Source organism: Miscanthus floridulus, chromosome 17, assembly GCF_019320115.1.
Source record: "Miscanthus floridulus cultivar M001 chromosome 17, ASM1932011v1, whole genome shotgun sequence".
Classification (NCBI taxonomy): domain Eukaryota; kingdom Viridiplantae; phylum Streptophyta; class Magnoliopsida; order Poales; family Poaceae; genus Miscanthus; species Miscanthus floridulus.
The window spans coordinates 41,762,337-41,778,653 of NC_089596.1; the positions used below are offsets into that span (position 1 = coordinate 41,762,337).

General features: G+C 49.1%; 2 pseudogenes; one reads left to right on the forward strand and one right to left on the reverse strand.

The window, feature by feature from the left end:
• LOC136515578 (uncharacterized) lies at positions 1-1,516 on the reverse strand (annotated as a pseudogene).
• LOC136515580 (putative receptor protein kinase ZmPK1) overlaps positions 1,515-16,317 on the forward strand; it is a 26,626-nt pseudogene continuing 11,823 nt past the window's right edge.

Consider the following 16,317-nt stretch of genomic DNA (forward strand, 5'->3'; position numbering starts at 1 on the left):
TCACTGCCGAGAACCGCCGCCATGACTGGAAAGTTCCCCACTAGCCAGACCTGAAGGCGGTTGCGATGGGGAACGAACATGATGCCGCTGTCTAGCACAGACACCATCATCATCATCCCCCCCATCAGATGGAGGAGGATTCGGTGCCTTAGGTTGGAGAGCGACTGAATACCATATGTTGACAGGGTAAGATAAAACCCTCTTGACCGGAGGATCCTCGATGACAGCCATTGGAGGCTCAACCACCCATAATTCCTTTGACGAGGGAAGAGCAGACGGGTCTGAACACTACGCCAAACACCGAAAGCCCTAGGGTGTTAGGATGCACCTGCTGAACCCAAGCGTGGGGACTCAAGAAACGATCCACCGTAGATGTTTCCCAAACATGATTTGGAATGCCACGCAGCTCAATATGAAGCAGAAACGGTAGAACTCGACCTTGGGCACCAGCTAGGCGGCTCCATCGCTTGCACAGAAGGCGAAAATTGAAGCCGGAAGAACTGATCGGTTGCCGTAGCCCAACCAGACGCTCGACCAAAGCTATGTCAGGAAGGATCAGTAAGTAACTTGAGGAGGAAGCTTGATGAAGCACCAAGGAGCTGGCAACAACATCAATTCTATCCACGATCACCACAGCAACCTCCTCCACTGCAGCCAATGGTTCATTGCCAATCACAGACACCGTAACTGCATTTGCCAGGTCCTCCTCAGCCCTTGCCAGCTGCTTGGTCCAATCAATGATGCACGGAGGAGGCTTCAAAGCATCATAGGCCGTCTACGATGAAGCCATGCCCGGCAATGGATCATCAGCCTGGTCGTGGTCGAACTCCTACATAGGGCGACGCCAGAACCGCAGACATCGACGACGACGCTGCTGCCCTGCCCGCGTACCTTGACCTTGGGCCTACACCTCCAAAGGGCCATGCGTTGAACCAGCACCACCAGTAGCACCCGCCGGAGAAGACCGTTGCGGGGTGGCAGTACTGGTGGCTTCATGGGCCTGAGAAATCCGTCGCCACACGAGGACGCGGGTAGGAGTAGGTCGACTAGAAGCGTTCTACATTATACCAGCGCCACCAGCAGCCCCCGCCGAAGAAGGTCGTTGCGGGGGAACAACACCGGTAACCACATTGGCTGGAGATATCCGTCGCCAAACAGAGATGCGGGCAGAAGTAGGACGAGCAGAAGCATTCCCGCCGTGGATCACCGCAGGGCACACATAGGAACGGTGGCCCTAGGATCGGCAACGGAAACAGCGAGTCCTCTGGCGACAATGAGACGTCGTATGCAAAGTCGAGAAGCAGTTGAAGCAATGGCCAACCAGGTCCGTCGGGATTGAACGGCGCGGAGGACGGGCTACATGCCTAATCCGCCACTGTGCGCCGCGTGACAGCGCCTTCTGCCATCCCTCCGAGTTTGGACGCGTAGCGCCGGTCGAGAAGACCGCACCCCACTACCCAGGGTGATCCTGCCGGAGAAGCGTTATCCTAGGAACCCAGGAGGTCACAGGAACCATGGCCGCCACAGAAGTCATCGAGAGAGGAGCGCCTGCCACTATGACGGCAGCCGCTCCACCGCCTGCTGCCGAAGACGCCACACAAGAAGCCCGCGAGGAAGAGACCACGACATCACGGAAGGATGGCGGCGAGCTGCTAGGACTGGTAGAGGAGCTCAGCGAAATAGAGCACCAACGCTCCTGCTTGGAGCGTCTGCCCAGAACCAGCTGCTCCGCCTGGGAGGGAACAGGGGAGGAAGAACCCACCGTCTTGGGATGGAGAAGAGGCGCGGGCGCCGTTTTGGTGGCCGCCGGGTTCGGGATGAACTCTGGCGCGGGGCTGGTGGGAGGCGAGATGGTAGGGGAGGGAAAGGAGGGGTCAGGAGCCACCTTGCCCTTTGTATTGCATCCTAGTAAGTAAATAGTTTTTTTTAATTTCAAAAATTTTATTATTTACTTGCTTTGGTTGTGTTGTCATCAATCATCAAAAGGGGGGAGATTGTAAGAAAAATGGACCGGTCCATTTTTCTTACAATCTGTACATGACAAATATGGTTGTTAGTTTATTCAGCAGATCACTAAAGAAAACAAGCCACAAATTTTAGAAAATAGAGATTACTTGTATTGTTAAACCATTCAGTGGAACAGGACTCATGGAGAAGAATTGTATTGTCATGATTTCTTGTGCATACCAAAAGACTATTAATTTCTATACAAGCAAGCTACTACAGTAATGTAACCACCTACAGAAAAATATATAAGACTAAACATTTTTTATAAGGGGAGACTAAAACATTTAGCACACTAACATAGAAAGCCCAGACCCACGTGAGTTGTATAAGAAACTAACACCCAGTTCGCTTCGTTTCTGTGGCTTATAAGCTAGCTGATGTTGTTTTGTCGTGAGAGAAAAATTACTGTATCATGGCTGATAAGCATGGCTGATAACATTTAGCACACTAACAAAAAGTCAGCATGATATTGTATAAGAAACTAAACAAAGGGAACTTTTCCCTACTTGTGAGTTGAAATTCATGTCTTAGTTTATATGTAAGGAAACCCCATGAAATACACAACGGGATATAAGTAGTGCTGCTACACCATGCTGCCTAAATTCAGCATAAAGAATGATGTAGACTAGGCCCGATCTTCTGAAAGGTATGATAGCGTCGATTGGTGAAGACTCGACGTTCACGATCTAGGCTTCGAACCAAGACTGATTCGGACCCCGCAACCGTTACACCACTGCTCTGTTGGTTATCAACCACGCGAACATGATTGACCTCGTCGAGAAGGCATTCCTGCAAGCAAATCGAGAACACAAGCAAGAACGGGATGAACACAATCTGAAATTGCAAATAAATATGAGGCTTATGAAAATAAGGAGTTCAAGTCTTTATTCGAAAGGACTAATCGCCATAGGCGAACAAGATCAAGAACTGGGGCCCTGGTTCACAGCAAGCGGCCTTGGCGGCGACAGTTGCAGCAAAACGACGTCTGTTTCACGAGGAAATCAAGAACTAAACAAAACACAAACCCTAAGGAGAGCGACGGCTGGTATTTATAGAGTCTTGGGCGTCACCCCCCTAGACGCGCCCCCTAATGGGCCCAAACACGATACACAGTCCAACGAACCAAAAGACGGTGTCGCAGCACCCTGACAGATTCTGGACGCTGACTTGTTTCGACGATTCCTGTTGATTCCGAAGGGCTTTTGACGTGAGACCAATTGGGTTGGATTCCTTATCCAATTAGTTTTCCATCCATATGTGGATCATCGAAAACGGAGTCCAGATGCGTTCTGGGTGACCAGTTTAAGGCAGACTGGTCCTGGAGTCCGAACCGGACTCGAACTTGAGTTGGACTGGACTTCCACCATGAAAAAGATGAATTGGACGTCCATACTGGACCTCCTCCTCTCCTTGGCTTGTATGCGATGAAGTAGTGATGTCCTCGTCAAAGAAGGCATAACAAACAGTGCTAAATTTCACGTCACAGTATAGAGCAGCATGACTGAGATACCTACAAACTGCAAACTGCCAGTTGTCCCGCTCATGGTTATCAGGACATTTCTCGGCCTGTTCGCTGGTTGGTTTCTGGGCTGGTTTGGGCTGGCTAGTGCTGGTTTATTGTGAGAGGAAAACACTGTTGACTGGCTGGTTTGGGCTGGCTGAAACCAACAAACGAACAGGCTATCTGTGTGAATTACAAGCAAAGCAACAATGTATTAGAAACAAGAAAACCATGACATGATAAGCATTAGTTCCCTGCATAGCATTATTGTGCATAAATATTGGCTGCTTTCAGAATGGCTACTGGCTTTCATTGTCTTTACATCATTTATGCTTTCACGCTTGATTTGAGTTTGTATGACTTTATTTTTGAGTAGCTAGAAAGGCTTGTTGACAGGATTGGGTATTGGATTCAAAACAAATTTACACTTAATTACCATATGCCACTATTGGAACTTAGCGTCCGCTATCCATGAGCAGCTATCTGGACACCAATCCGCTATCAACCAGTTATACGCTATTTAGTACCTTGCCCAACTGTGGTCTCCAATCTAGTGTATGTGCTTTTAGTTGTTACACTTAGTCAAAGTTAGCTCACCTTAGATCAACGTCAGCTTAAATTTAGGGCGCGTTTAGTTCCGAAAATTTTTGGCTTTTGGCTACTGTAGCACTTTCGTTTGTATTTGGCAAAAATTGTCCAATTATGGACTATTTAGGCTTAAAAGATTCGTCTCGTCAATTACAGGCAAACTGTGCAATTAGTTATTCTTTTTACCTATATTTAATGCTCAATGCATATGCCGCAAGATTTGATGTGACGGGGAATCTTGAAAATTTTTGGTTTTTTTGTGGGATCTAAACAGGGCCTTAGGGAGGAAATATTCAGGGAACTGCATCTGCATTTAAAGGACGCACCACGCATTTAGACTTCTGGGCCTACAGTCCATATTGGACTTCTGCTTTTGTCTTGACCATATACAGGAGAAAAACGATGAGTGCATATAATACTACTACTACCTATTAAGAGTGCTCTGCAGTTTAAAGTTTAAACACACTATTCTGCAGAGCCCAAGAAAGAGCTGTGCTCACTTTCTCACCAGTTTAGTCAACTATGGCACATATTCCTTACAATCCCAGTGGTACTCTTTTCCTCCTCTTGTTGATTGTTCTGGTATCAAGTGCTGCATTTCGCAGCATTCTACCACTTGGATCCTCACTCTCAGTCAAAGAGCACCGGAGCAATGTTCTGCAATCACCGGATGGCACTTTCTCCTGTGGCTTCTACAGCATCTATGCCAGCGCCTTCACATTTTCCGCCAGGCCCTCGTTTAGTTGCCCCGATTTGGCGGCGGCAAATTTCCTATAGCGCACTGTAGCATTCGTTTGTATTTGGTAATAATTGTCCAATCGTTGACTAATTAAGCTCAAAGCGTTCGTCTCGCAAAGTACAACCAAACTGTGCAATTAGTTTTTTATTTCGTCAATATTTAGTACTCCATATATGACAGGGAATCTTCTTTTTACATAGTGTCAAAGTTTGAATTTTGGTGGAACTAAACGCCCCGGTACTCCAACTCAGCAGAAAAGACCATCATTTGGAGCGCGAACCGAGACCGTCCGGTACATGCTAGGAAGTCGACCATTACTTTGCAGAAGAATGGGAGCACGGTTCTCACGGACTATGATGGCACGGTGGGTTTGGAAGGCAGATGGTGACTTGACAGACGCTCGGTATGCTCAGCTCTTGGATACTGGGAATCTTGTTGCGGAAGGCACAACTGCGCCTTGTTTAGATGCCATCCAAATTCTAAGTTTTTTTACTCTCTCTTCATCACATCAATTTTTAACCACTTGCATGGAGTATTAAATATAGGTAAAAAAATAACTAATTACACAGTTTAGTTGAAAATCACGAGATGAATCTTTTGAGCCTAGTTGGTCCACGATCGGACAATATTTGCCAAATAAGACGAAAGTAGTACTATTCATCGGGTTCATTTTTTTCACAATCTAAACGAGGCCCTGGTAAGATCATTTGCGCCTTGTTTAGCTGGGTGAAGTTTAGGATTTTGACAACTGTAGTACTTTCGTTTTTATTTGATAATTAGTATTCAATCATGAACTAATTAGGTTCAAAACATTCATCTCGTAATTTTTAACCAAACTATGCAATTAGTTTTGATTCATCTAGACACACTCTGGTACCCACTCAACTAATAACTGCAGCTACAGAGCTGGTCTCTGCCACCCATTTAGCGCTGGTTTAGTTCCACCCTAACTTCCAAAAAGTTGTTACAGTACCTGTCATATCGAATGTTGGCTGTCCGTGCATGAAACATTAAATGTAGACGAAAAGAAAAACTAATTGCACAGTTTGGTGCAAAATTGCGAGACGAACGTTTTGAGCCTAATTAGTCCATGTTTGAACACTATTTGCTAAATAAAAACGAACGTGCTACAGTAGCCCCAAAATCTAAATTCCTACAACTAAACACAGCCCATTTTCCCGGCCACTACGTCTTCCGTTTAAGTGATTTGTCAATATTGTCTCTTATATATAACGACCTGATGTTTCAGATATATACTGGCCAGATCCTCGTACCCCATTTTACGACAATGGTAGAAAACGTTACAATAATACTAGGCTGGGGCTTTTGGATGATCTCGATGACAGATAAGCCTAGTGCTCGGCAACACTTGTATCTTATTTTTTTGTATTTTACTTTCATTGGTTTGCAAACCTTTGTAATAGAAATATGCTCAGTATCCATTTTAATGGTTAGAAAATATATAGGAGCAGCTAGAAAGTAGAGGCTGCCCTCTGCCCATAAAAGCAGGGGCACACCCTTGTATCAAGACAAGCTATTGCATTTCCTTTTAATCCAAGCGACCAAGGACCAAGCTGCCATCTAGTAGTTCTCAAATCTGAATCTGAGATTTATTTTGAGCCAACAATTGGTATCTAGAGCCTAGGAATAAGTGAGCGCCATATCCACCGCCGGCCAGATCAAGAGAGCGCACGTCGCCGTCGGTGCGGTGATCAACCCCAGCGCTGACGCAGCAGCAGCCTGAGCCAGAGATCGCGCGACGCGCCTTGCTGCCACAGAGGCAGCGTTGAAAGCTCTAATTTTGTTTTGGTGAATTGATGAAACCCTAAGTGCTAACCTAGTTTATCAAGTGATCATGAGATAGGTAGCACATTTCAAGTAATGAAGCAAATGAAGACCATGACATGATGATGATGATGACATGGTGATGATCAAGTGCTTGGACTTGAAAAGAAGAAAGAGAAAAATAAAAGACGCAAGGCAAAGGTATAAATGGTAGGAGCCATTTTATTTTGATGATCGAGACACTTAGTGAGTGTGATCACATTTAGGATCGATAGCCGTATTATTAAGAGGGGTGAAACTCGTATCGTAATGCGGTTATCAAAGTGCCACTAGATGCTCTAACTCATTGTATATGCATTTAGGATCTAGTGAAGTGCTAACACCCTTAAAAATATTTGTGAAAATATGCTAACACACATGTGCACAAGGTGATATACTTGGTGGCTGACATATTTGAGCAAGGGTTAGGAACTTTACCGATGGAGTGTCGGACAGTCCGGCGGTGCCACCGGCGCTCTATACAAAAAAGACGGAGGTCACTGTAAGTGACCGGACGCTGGTCTCGGTAGGACCGACGTGTCCGGTCAGTGGATGCGTGAAGACGCTGGCATTGGTTCACGACCGTACGCTGGGTCACTTGGTTACCGGACGCTGAAGGGGTTCGTCTGGTCCTACTGACGTGGCAGCGCACAGAGGAGACGCCGAGTGACCGGACGCTGGGTGAGTCCGGTCGTGATTTCTCGCTTCTGGATGCTTACTGCAAATGATCGGACGCTGAGGTCTAGCGTCCGGTCACCTCGCAGCAGCGCGTCCGGTCATCACTTCACCGTTGGGATCAGGCGCTCAGTATTTGAAGAGAGGGGACATGTGGCGTGCATCGCGCGAATAGACGCTGAGTTCCAGCGTCCGGTCAATCTGACCGGCGCGTTTGGTCACCCCGTGTTGTTCCCAGTGGAGGGGTACAACGGCTCTGTTTCGTGGGGGGCTTCTATTTAAGCTCCATGGCCGTCTCAAGCTCACTCTCTTGACCATTTACATTGACATAGCAACCTTGTGAGCTTAGCCAAAGCCCTCCCACTCATCTCCATCATTGATTCATCATCTTTGTGAGATTGGGAGAGAATCCAAGTGCATTGCTTGAGTGTTTGCATCTAGAGGCACTTGGTGCTCGTGTTTCACTGTGGGATTTGCTTGTTACTCTTAGTGGTTGCCGCCACCTAGACAGCTTGGAGCAGCGAGGATCGTCGAGTGGAGGTTGGTGATTATCTCCGGCTCCGATCATGGTGATTGTGAGGGGTTCTTGACCTTTCCCCAGCGAAGAGCCAAAAGGTACTCTAGTGGATTGCTCGTGGCATGTGTGATCCTCATCTTGTGTTGGTTGTGCGGCACCCTATTGAGGGTTTGGCGTGTAATACCAATTAGCGCGTGAACCTCCAAGTGAATGAATCACCACAACGAGGACTAGCTTGCTGGCAAGCAAGTAAACCTCGGTAAAAAATCATTGTGTCATCATTTGATTCCGAGGTGATTGGTCTTCATTGTTATTCATTCTTGTAATTGATTGGCTCCTTCCTCGACACAGCGGTATAACATTCTTGCTCACTCTCTTTATATTACCGTAAACTAGTTGTCAAGCTCTTTAGTGTAGCTAGTTGTGAGAGCTTGTTAGTTTGGTTAGTGTGGCTCTTTAGTTAGCTTTTGAGAGCACACTAACTTAGTGTAGTGTCATAACTATTGTGTGGATAGAAACTATATAAACTAGAATTGTGGTAGGTGGCTTGCTATTTTAGTAGGCTAGCACAACACTTGCTTCGCCTCATAATTGTCTAACCAGTTTGTCAAGTGTTGTTGTAGAAATTTTTAATAGGCTATTCACTCTCCTCTAGCCATTAGGACCTTTCAAGCAGCTGCGGCGGTGGCCGAGACGGCTAGGCAGGCAGCGTTAGTGGCTCAAGCCACGGTGGCTGCCACTGCGGCACCACGCGTCAAGATGGAGCAGGAGGAGCTAGGGCCAATGGGAGAAGGGTCACGCAGTCTGATCAGGTGCCGCCGCCAGTTGCCGTTACCAGAGCGGTGTCATGGTCATCACGGGCACTCCCCGGTGCTGCAGACTCTGGAGCGGGCACACCATGGCCGATGCTCACCAAGGCAAACTACCACGAGTGGAGCCTGCTGATGAAGGTCAAGTTGTAGGCTCAGCGGTTGTGGGAGGCGGTACACGTCGGTGGCGTCAGCTGGAGGACTTGTGCGCCGCTGTCCCCATCGAGCTCAGTGCCTCCCTCTCCAACAAGGCTACGGTGAAGCTGGCGTGGGAAGCGATCACTGCAGCGCGTGTCAGTGGAGATCGCGTGTGCCAGGCGACGTTGCAGCGCCTCCGAGGGGAGTGGGAAGGCCTCACCTTTTAGCCAGGTGAGCAAGTCGAGGACTTTGCCCTTCGCCTGACCAACCTGATGGAGCAGATGGCACGTAACGGCGACACCGACCTCACGATGGAGCACGCGGTGGAGAAATTCCTCCGCTGCATGCCGAAGAAGTATGCACAGATCATATTGTTGATTGAGACACTCCTCGACTTCGAGTAGCTCACCATCAAGGATGTGACCCAGAGGCTCAAGGTGGTGTAGGACCGCAAGGAGGGGCCTTACGCCAAGCCGGGCGCCGTCGGAGGCAAGCTGTTGTACACGATGGAGCAGTGGCATGCCTTTGAGAAGGAGGAGGAGGAAGGATATGGACCATTTGGCTTCTCTAAGGAACATCACCGGCGTTCACGTGGTGGCAAGATGAGGAAGGAGGAGAAGAGGCCCCAGGGTCAGGCAGGCATTGATGGCGGTGGCGCCGGCGAGCACAAGGTGGCTCGGGATAACACCTGCAACAACTATGGCCAGTCCAGCCACTGGGCCAAGGATTGTCGCCTTCTTCCATGCCGTGGTGGGTAGGCTCACATCGTGCAAGCAGGGGAGGAGGATGCTGCTCTGTTCCTGGTGCACGGGTCCGTCGAGCCGTAGCAAGAAGCACGGGAGGGGGTGAAAGGTCCAAGCTTTCCCCTATCCGCGATGGCTGGCTCCACACATCTCCACCCCAACGAACTGCGCGCTCGTGCCTTCCTCGACAAAGGCGCTGATGATGACAAGATCGATGGCTGGTACCTTGACACCGGTGCCACGCACCACATGACTGGTCGACGTGAGTTCTTCTCCAACCTAGACTCCACGCATGAAGGGCTTCGTCAAGTTCGGTGATGCCTCCGCCGTTGAGATCAAGGGAGTTGGCTTGATCATCTTCAAGGCCAAGACAGGGGAGCACCGCCTCCTCACCGGCGTGTACTACATCCCAACCTTGAGGAACTCCGTCATCAGCATCGGTCAGCTAGATGAGAATGGCTCTCAAGTGGAGATCGAGGACGGCGTGCTGCGTATCTAGGATAGAAGCCGTCGTCTTCTTGCCAAGGTGAACCAGGGAAGCCACTGCCTTTACGTGCTTCATGTGCAGGTGGTGCACCCCCTTTGCCTTGCCGCGTGCCGGGAAGATGAGACGTGGCGCTGGCACGAGCATTTCGGGCATCTTCACTTCGAGGCCCTAAAATAGCTTGGCAAGGAGGAGATGGTCCACAGCATGCCCTACTTCGACCATGTCGAGTAGCTCTGCAACACCTGTGTGGTGACTAAGCTGAAACGTAGCCCTTCTCGCATCAAGCCTCCTATCACGCCACCAAGCCGCTTGAGCTGGTGCATGGCGACTTCTACGGTCCAGTGTCACCGGCCACTCCTGGAGGTCGGTGCTACTTCCTACTACTCATTGACGACTCCACCCGCTACATATGGGCCGTGCTGCTCGATTCCAAGGCGGCAGCTGCAGACACCATCAAGTGCCATCAGGCAGCTATGGAGGAGTATGGCTACAAGCTCCAGGTGCTTAGCATGGACAATGGTGGTGAGTTCACGGCGGCCGAGTTCGTGGCGTACTACGCTGATGAGGGGATCTAGTGCCACTACCCTATGACCTACTCACCATAGCAGAATGGCGTGGTCGAGCACCGCAATCAGACGGTGGTGGCAGCGGCACGGCATGCCAGCAATCTACTAGGGCGAGGTCGTGATGACCGCCGTACACCTGCTCAACCGCTCGCCGACCAGTGCACTTGACGGCAAGACACCATATGAGGCCTGGCACGGGCGCAAGCCGGCGGTCAACTACCTACGTGTCTTCGGCTGAACCACGTCGGCAAGCTCGACGATCACAGCTCACCGGGGGTCTTCAACGGCTACGTAGAAGGGGCTAAGGCCTACCGCGTGCTCGACCCGGCGACACGGCGTGTGCGCGTGGCATGCGACGTCATGTTCGATGAAGGACGCAGCTGGGCATGGGACAAGGCGGTGGACGATGGGTCAGCGGCCATGCTCCGTGACTTCACCATCGAGTATGTGTGGGTGGGCGGTGGTGAGGGAGCACAAGGTGCATCCTCATCGACGACTGGGTCTTCATCACTAGCGTTGACCTCTTCATCAGCTCCGTCGCTCTCGCCTTCACCAAATCTAGGGGAGCTTGGAAGCCCATCGCCGGTGGTCAAAAGCCCAACGGCGGTGGTTAGCAGTCCATCAGTGGCGATCAGGAGCTCACCGGCATGCCAGCTGACCTCTTCGGTGCATCAGCCGACCTCTTCGGCGCACCAGCCGACCTCCCCGGCATCTTCTACCTCGCCCGCTGCGACACCAGCGCACGTAGGGCAGCCAGAGGTCGAGTACGCGACACCACTGGAGGATGATGAAGACCGCCTGGATGCCTACTATGACGATGAGCCCCTCCGGTACCACACGGTGGCGAACATCCTCGGAGAGCAGTCTCCATCGGACCAGCCCAAGCGGCTCTTCGCCCAGCTACATCTGACGCATGCCGGTGAGCCGACCACTTATGCTGAGGCGCGGGATGATCCACCATGGCGGGCGGCGATGGAGCAGGAGCTCAAGTCCGTCGAGCAGAACCGCACCTAGGAGCTGGTGCCACTACTTGACGACCACCTCCCCATCACCCTGAAGTGGGTGTTCAAGCTCAAGAAGGATGAGTTGGGCGCGGTGATCAAGCACAAGGCGTGGCTGGTAGCACGTGGCTTCATCCAGCAGGAGGGGATCGACTATGATGACGCTTTCGCCACCGTGGCGCGCATGGAGTCAGTACGTGTCCTCCTCATGCTGGTGGCTCAAGAGGGGTGGCAAGTCCACCACATGGACGTGAAGTCTGCCTTCCTCAACGGCGACCTCAAGGAGGAGGTCTACGTGCGCTAGCCACCTGGCTACGCCGTCGCTGGAGAAGAGGGGAAGGTGTACCGCCTACGCAAGGCACTCTATGGCCTACGCCAGGCACCGTGCGCCTAGAACGTGAAACTCGACGCCACACTCAAGAAGATGGGCTTCAAGTAGAGCGTGCACGAGGCGGCGGTGTATTAGTGGGCCAATGGACGCAACGCCCTAGTTGGCGTCTACGTCGACGACCTCATCATCACTGGCACTAAAGAGCAGAAGGTGGAGGTGTTCAAGGCGCAGATGAAGAAGGCGTTCGACATGAGTGACCTCGGCCTCCTCTGCTTCTACCTCGATGTCGAAGTGCGCCAGGACACCAGTGGGATCGCCCTCCGCCAAACCAACTACGCCAAGCGCATCCTCGAACTCAGCGGCATGACAGGCTGCAATCCGGCCCACATCCCGATGGAGGAGAAGCTCAAGCTGAGTCGGGAGAGCACGGCGGAGGAGGTCAGGTCAATCCAACCCATTACCGGCGGCTGATCGGGAGCTTGCGCTACCTGGTCCACGCCCGGCCGGACATCGCGTTCGCCGTCGGGTATATGAGCCGGTTCATGGAGTGGCCGATAATGGAGCATCTGTAGGCCGTCAAGCGTATCCTGGCTACGTGGCGGACACCCTTGACTATGGTCTTCATTATGGAAGGGCCCCTGACATGGCGCGATTCGTCGGCTACTGTGACAGCGACCTCATCGGCGATGTGGACACCAGCAAGAGCACAACTGGAATGATGTTCTTCCTCGGTGATTGCTTGGTCAGTTGGCAGTCCCTCAAGCAGAAGGTTGTGGCCCTCTCAAGCTGTGAAGCGGAGTACATCGCCACCACCACTGCAGCAACTCAGGCACTATGGCTGTCAAGGATGCTGGCAGAGCTCCTTGGCAAGAAGGTGGATGTGGTTGAGCTGAAGGTGGATAGCAAGTCTGTTCTAGCTCTGACCAAGAACCCTGTCTTCCATGAGAGAAGCAAGCACATCCGCATTAAATACCACTTCATCAGAGATTGCTTGGAGGACGGGAGCATCAAGGCCAGCTACATTGCTACTATTGATCAGCTGGTCGACATTCTCACCAAGTCGCTGGAGAAATCTAAGTTCCAAGAGATGAGGGAGAGGATTGGGTTACAGCAGATCGCTTTCAGTGCTCGGCAAAGGCTTAGGGAGAGAATGACAGATAAGCCTAGTGCTCGGCAGCACTTGTATCTTAATTTTCCGTATTTTACTTTCCTTAGCTTTCAAGCCTTTGTAATAGAAATATGCTCAGCATCCACTTTAGTGGTTAAAAAATATACTGAAGCAGGTAGAAAGTAGATGCTGCCATCTGCCCATAAGAGCAGGGGCACACCCTTGCATCAGGACAAGCCATTACATTTCCTTTCAATCCGAGCGGCCAAGGGCCAAGCTGTCATCTGGTAGTTCCCAAATCTGAATCTGAGATCTATTAAGTGACTTTGGTGTTCAGCAAGCACTTGTGGCTTCTGATGCAGGCCTAGGAATTAAGAGAAGGCTTACCCTGGATCCTGATGGTAATCTCATAATTTATAGCTTGAATAACACTGGTGGGTTATGGCCAGTTTCTAGGGTCACTATGCCTATATCGTGCAAAATTCATGGTTTTTGTGGTCCAAATGGAATTTGCCACTACTCACCTACACCTTCATGTTCTTGCCCACCTGGTTATAAAATGGTGAATCCTGGTAACTGGAGCCAAGGCTGCAGTGCTATTGTAAATATCACATGTGGTGCGGCACAGCCTGTGAGGTTTTTTTTTTTTTTTTTTTGAAACGCAGCCTGAGGTTTTTGCGGCTTCTTATTTGAGAAAAAAGGTTTTTGCGGCTTCTGAACACTGATTTTTGGGGCAACGATCAGCAACAGCTTCCATTCATGTCTTTTCGGGCTTGTAGGGATATTTGTATGGATGATTGCACCTGTAAAGGCTTTCTGTATGTTCAAGGGATTGGGTTGTGCTTTCCAAAATCTCTCCTTTTCAGTGGAGGATCCTTCCCATCCCATGATCTGCGGACCGTGTATATCAAGCTCCCACTGAGTGTTGACGTTTCAAACATGTCTATTCCACAATCTAATGTGCTTGATACATCTCCGAATGTTCTGAAATGTTGTGATATGAGTGCAAGACCAATACAGTTATTTCCAGATGTTCAAAGGACTGGTTCAGGTGAATCAAAATGGTTTTATTTATATGGATTTATTGCTGCAATATTTGTCATAGAAGTCATATTCATCTCGTCTGCATGGCTTTTTGTTTTGAGGAGAGATTTGAGGCCAGCCCAAACTCTAGAAGGATACAGAGTTTTATCTACTCATTTCCGGAGGTACAGTTACAAAGAACTGGAAATGGCTACTGCAAATTTCAAAGATGAGCATGGAAGGGCACTACTAGAGAACAGACTTTAGAACGATGTCTCAATTTGACATTAGCCTCGACATTTTTTTTTGCCCCCGGGACTAAAGGACCCTTTAGTCCCGGTTGATAATAGGTCTCTGCCCAACGGTCATCCGCAGGGCAAGGATCTTTAGTCCCGGCTGGTATTACCAACCGGGACTAAAGGTTTACCTTACCAACCGGGACTAAAGCTTTTAGTCCCGGTTTGGGTAATGCCCCGGGAATAAAGATTAATCTTTAGTCCCGGTTTGGACCCCTAACCGGGACTAATCATCCCGGCCTATAATTCAGCTCATTTCTTCCTCCCCAAGCCCGAGCCATTCCGTTCAAACTCACTGCCTCTGTTCTTCAGCTTACTGTTGTTCTTGCTCTCTCTCCCTCCATTGGTGTTGCTCTTCGATTTTGGAGGTAACAAACTTAATCCTCTTATGTTTTATCAGTAGCTTATCTCATTTTGCGATGTAGATGCATGTGTAACTTTATATGTTGGACTTTATTATGATTTTATATGTCATTTTTAGCTCAAAATCACATGATGATTTGCATATATGTTTGTATAAACAAAAGTTAAATTAGTTCATCAAAATCACGCCTCGCTCGTCCTCGCTGGAGCACGCGCCATCCTCGTCCCCGGTGGCTTACGTGATCTTAGAATTAAATTTTCCATGAAATGAAAAACTTAGAAAATTATTAGAAAATTGTAGAAAATCCGTACTAGTTGAACTTGCGGACCATGTTCATCTCGGCGAGCATGTTCTCTGCCGAGCGGTAACGGACGTCAAGGAGGAGCTTTGATTCTACGAGGGAGAGCGGCAACGGTCGTGAAAGACCGTGTTCCCTTTCTCGTAGAATCGGAGCTCTTCCTTGGCCAAGTACGGTGCCGTCCGGTGGAGAAATGCTCGCCGAGATGATCATGTAAGCAAGGTCAACTAGTACGGATGGTTATTTATTGAAACATGTTTTTGAGCTATAATTTGATGGATATTTGATAACTTCAGACCTACAAATGTCATCTACAAATGTTACTATCATCGGCAACCTAAACGCCCACGAGCTCGCCGATATCGAGCAGGTCACTTAGAATTATTTTTTCCATGAAATGAAATACTTAGAAATCATGTCTTTTATTTTTTAGAATTAAATTTTCCATGAAATGAAAAACTTAAAAAATAGTTAGAAAATTGTAGAAAATCCGTACTAGTTGAACTTGCGGACCGTGTTCAGGTCGGCGAGCATGTTCTCTGCCGAGCGGTAACGGACGTCAAGGAGGAGCTTTGATTCTACGAGGGAGAGCGGCAACGGTCGTAGAAGACCGTGTTCCCTTTCTCGTAGAATCAGAGCTCTTCCTTGACCAAGTACGGTGCCGTCCGGTGGAGAAATGCTCGTCGAGTTGATCACGTAAGCAAGGTCAACTAGTACGGATGGTTATTTATTGAAACATGTTTTTGAGCTATAATTTGATGGATATTTGATAACTTCAGACCTATAAATGTCATCTACAAATGTTACTATCCTCGGCAACCTAAACGTCCGTGAGCTCGCCGATATCGAGCAGGTCACTTAGAATTATTTTTTCCATGAAATGAACTACTTAGAAATCATGCCTTTTTTTTTAGAATTAAAATTTTCATGAAATGAAAAACTTAGTAAATAGTTAGAAAATTATAGAAAATCCGTACTAGTTGAACTTGCGGACCGTGTTCAGCTCGGCCAACATGTTCTCTGCCGAGCGGTAACGGACGTCAAGGAGGAACTTTGATTCTACGAGGAACAGCGGCAACGGTTGTGGAAGACCGTGTTCCCTTTCTCGTAGAATCAGAGCTCTTCCTTGGCCAAGTACGGTGCCGTCCGGTGGAGAAATGCTGGCCGAGATGATCACGTAAGCAAGGTCAACTAGTACGGATGGTTATTGATTGAAACATGTGAAATCCGTACTAGTTTTATTTAAATATATCATTTTAGAAAATATGAAATTTACACTAGTTTGCAAAAATAAGTATAGAA